The sequence below is a fragment of the Rhinopithecus bieti genome, unplaced genomic scaffold (genome assembly GCF_001698545.2).
Source record: "Rhinopithecus bieti isolate Rb0 unplaced genomic scaffold, ASM169854v2 scaffold_39386, whole genome shotgun sequence".
Lineage (NCBI taxonomy): Eukaryota > Metazoa > Chordata > Mammalia > Primates > Cercopithecidae > Rhinopithecus > Rhinopithecus bieti.
The window spans coordinates 1341599-1346341 of NW_016816648.1; positions in this window are offsets into that span (position 1 = coordinate 1341599).

A 4743-nucleotide genomic window follows, 5' to 3' on the forward strand; every position below is an offset into this window, starting at 1 on the left:
AAGCCTCAAAAGAAGGATTGAGGCGTTTGCTTTTGGGTTCTTGGTCCCAATGTCTTTGCCTAAGCCAATGTCCAGAAAAGTTTTTCTGATGTTATCTTCTGGGATTTTTATGGTTTCAGGCCTTAGATTTAAGTCTTTGATCCATCTTGCGTTGGTTTTTGCATAAGCTGAGAAATGAGGATCCAGTTTCATTCTCTTACACGTGACTTGCCAATTATCCCAGCACCATTTGTTGAATAGGGTGTCCTTTTCCCACTTTTTATTTATTTATTTATTTATTTATTTATTTATTTATTTATTTATTATTTTTCCTTTGTTGAAGTTCAGTTGGCTGTTAGTACTCAGCTTTGTTTTGGGGTTCTCTATTCTGTTCCATTGGTCTATGTGCCTGTTTGTATGCCAGTTCCATACTGTTTTGTTGACTATAGCCTTGTAAAATTGTTAGATGTCGAGTAATGTGATGCCTCCAGATTTGTTCTTGTCTTACTCCATGACTATTTGCCTGTGTGATTTAATTTTTACATACATCCTTATAATTTAATTAAATTTATTTAGGTGATGAAATGAATATCTAGTTTATTAAAAAAAGCAATGTGTTTTCCATATCTCACTCAAGTGAAAGGGCCGACATTGCTCGTTGAAAGTTTAGAACTGCTTCTGTGTTAAGATTCATGCTCTGGTTAGCTAACACTAAATTGGATTTTAAAAATTTGTTATTCATTGTTTACCTCTGTCATCATTTAAAAATCAACAGGTTAGGTTGCTTCCCTACGATTTATGAAGGTTAATATTGAGTGTCACCTTGATTGGATTGAAGGGTGCAAAGTATTGTTCCCGGGTGTGTCTGTGAGGGTGTTGCTAGAGTCGGTGGACTGGGAGAGCCAGACCCACCCTCAATCTGGGTGGGTACCATCTGATCAGCTGCCAGGGTGGCTAGAATAAAGCAGGCAGAAGAAGGTGGAATGATCAGACTTGCTGAGTTTCCTGGTCTCCTTCTTTCTCCCGTGCTAAATATTTCCTGCCGTTGAACATCAGACTTCAAGTTCTTCAGTTTTGGACTCTTGGACTCACACGAGTGGTTTGCCAGGGGCTCTCCGGCCTTCAGCCACACACTGAAGGCTGCACTGTCAGCTTCTCTACTTTTGAAGTTTTGGGACTTGGACTGGCTTCCTTCTTCCTCACCTTGCAGACGGCTTATGTGGTACTTCACCTTGCGATTGTGTGAATTAATTCTCCTTAATAAACTCCCTTCCACGTATACCCTATTCTGTCACTCTAGAGAACCCTGACTAACACAGGATTCCAATGTATTTATCATCAAAGTACCCCTCAATTAAAATCCATGAATTATGACTTGGATCCAGAACACTGCTCTCACTGGCCCTCATGTAAGCCTGTTCCCTGTGATCCAGAAATGTGCAGTAAGATGTGGTCACTCAACAAAATGGACCTTCTCAGCACAGCAGTCCCATCAATAAGGTAATAGCATGAATCGATGGGAAAGGCTTGGAAGAACTCTTAATTAAAGAAGCAACTATTGATAAAAATTTTGTTTCCAATGTACTGCCAGAGCACCAGACATACCGGTGGATAGCGTGAGCAGTGCCCCAAATCCCAACCCCCTCATCAGGAACTGTGTTTCTCTAACTGCCTCCTGTTTCTTTCTCAGATATGGAGTCTTTCAGTGATCAGGTGAGCTTGAAACGCAATCCTACAACTGCAGCACCTTCCATAAACTTAGAGTCATTTTCCCCATTTCTTACCCGTTAAAGTGTTGGTCACGGACTAAAATTCTCCCTTCTTTTGTAAACTATAACATTCTTCTAACCTTTGTAATATATCAAAATAGCCAGATAATAAATTAGATCTACAATAGAATTCAAAAACAATAACATTATTTTCTTATCATTGTGTGATAATGTTTTTACTGCATGAGCCAAACAAATATTGCATTAAGAAGACACTTTATAAACCTGTGCTCTTCATACAAGAACCTGCTTCAACTGCATCCACAAATATCAAGGGAGAGTAATTCACCCACCTTGCAGAAAAGTACATTTATAATTTGTCAGGATAAAAAATCTTGAGAAGGGGTCAGGAGTGGGACAGAAGATAAAGGGGAGGGACTGGACACATGGAAGGGTAGATGGAACAAGGGAAGGGGAAGAGGTGATGGATCCTGAAAGCCCTCTCTCTTCCTTGGCAGGACTTCTCAAGCATCAGGAGTCAATAGCTGGATATTCCCAGTGGCTGGCTCTCAGACACAGTTTAAAGAGACATCAATCTGTGATGTCCGTAGTGTTCAGCAGAGAGCTAATGGACCTTCAAAGATCAATATTCAAATGTGCTTGCTGTCGTGTCTGAACCCCTGCGCCTCCCCGGCGACTTGTCCTGGCCAGGAGGAGCCTCTGATGTTAACTGGCCCATTTCTACCCGCCACTCAGAGATGCTCAGATGCTAAGGGGCCAGGAGTATTTCTCTTGTCCTTGGTTCTTTTATTGTGGAGAAAGATGCTCTGTCCTAGGACACTCAAGGGGACTCCACAGAGCAGTTCAGCCGGTCACCCTGAATGTATCTTATTTCCATGTCAGGTTTTAATGAAGTCACAAGCATCCCCATTCCAGTGCCCCTGTCACCTGAAGCTGCACAGGCACGGGGGCCAGGTGACCAGGTCTGAACATAGGCTTTCCAATCCCATGTGAAAGAGAAAACCTGCCACTGTGACTGTCACTAGCATTCATAGGATATGGACAGGGGAGTTAGAAACCTTCCAACGAAAGCGAGGATTCAGAAAAAACTTTTTAGAGTAGTCTGAAACAAAGTCAGAGTCACTTAGAAGATGTCACTGAGAATATGGTCCTGATAATTAATTAAATCTCATTGACCTCATGGGAGAGACGGGCAGTGGACATTTAGGATTAATTTGAGCAATGTTCGGCTGATACCAAATGTGTGTGGTTAGGTAGTTTATCGCTTGTTCCTCCACCATGCCTAAGTGGCCTTTAAGGTAAAAATATTACAAATGAGTGTTCTATTACCAGGCCCACTGGTAAGGATAGAATGAGTATGAGACCCTTCATTAAAGTCATATTTTACCCTCTCTTCCTCCTTGAGAAGTTATGAGAAAATGATTCTGAGGTTAAGAGGAGTCTAGCAATCTTTTATATATTTTGCTGTTAATTCAAAGATTGGCTAATAAAGCTTATTTTATTATTTTATAACAAACTGGGAGACCATTGAGGATTTTGACCATGTCTTCCTCACTCTGCATTGTTGTTGACTTACCTTGCAAATGAGACAGGGAGGGTAAACAATGGCTGGTTGTTATTTGCAAATCCATGCATACACCAGGACACCTCCCCATGTAGGCTTAGGCTTGGAGCGTAGGTTCCATCTGTGTGGTGTGCTGAAGGGAGAAAACTTTATTTATTTATTTATTTATTTTTCTGAGACAGAGTCACTCTGTTGCCCAGGCTGAAGTGCACTGGCGCGATCTCGGCTCACTGCATCCTCTGCCTCCCGGGTGCAAGTGATTCACCTGCCTCAGCCTCCCATGTAGCTGGGACTACAGGCGCCCACCACCACTCCTGTCTAATTTTTGTATTTTCAGTAGTGTTTGGGTTTCTCCATGTTGGCCAGGCTGATCTCAATCTCCTGACCTCAAGTGATCCACCCACCTCGGCCTACCAAAGTGCTGGCATTACAGATGTGAGCCACCATGCCCAGCTGAGAAAACTCTTTTCCTAAGGAAAAACATACGCTTATTTATGTATTTATTTATTTTGAGATGGAGTCTTGCTCTTCGCCCAGGCTAGAGTGCAGTGGCCGTATCTCGGCTCACTGCAACCTCCGCCTCCCAAGTTCAAACAATTCTCCTGCCTCAGCCTCCTGAGTATCTGGGATTACAGCCATGCACTACCACCCCATCTAATTTTTTTTTGCAGTTTTAGTAGAAATGGAGTTTCACCATATTGGCCAGGCTGCTCTCGAACTCCTGACCTTGTGATCCACCCGCCTCGGCCTCCCAAAGTACTGGGATTACAGGTGAACATTCACTTTTTATACACACATCTTGCATGCCTTATATACTAAGGAATCTCCTACACTCTGTGAGACTCTGCTTCTCTCTATGGAGATTCAGATCAAAGTCACATAGGAAGCTTACCTGCTCCCAACACAGCAAAAATGTACATGCTGTTATAACCTGTTAGACAATATGAAAATGTGTGAAAATTCTGAGTCACAATCTAAAGCCATTGCCAGCAGATTTCCCCTTATGCATGCTCCAATGCCCTCTTATCTGAAGTGCATCAGCGGGAGGCGTTGGTTAGATCTTTGAAAAAGAGGGTTTGAGATGGTTCGGTCAACCTGGAGTCTCCTGATCAGACCATCACTTTCCATTATGGAAAATCACACTCTCTCCAAAATGACATTTGAATACACTTGTAACAAAGTTCTAATGCGAATATATAAATTTAGATCTGTTAGTCTCAGAAGTGAGGCAGGGTGATGAGTTTAATGAATATGTTATGTCTCCATGATAGTTCCCTATGCAATATTATGCCAATAAATCATGAAGCTTGAAGGTCACAACATCTCAAAGCTCCCTGCACAGTTACAGCACCTCTTTTCCCTTAACCTAGCCTATAACAAAGGTAGAAGTTAATGAAATGCTCTGACTTAGTGGGGACATTCTCAGGTTGGGCTGGTGCCGAGTGCAGGTGCACCTGGGCGGACTCCTCT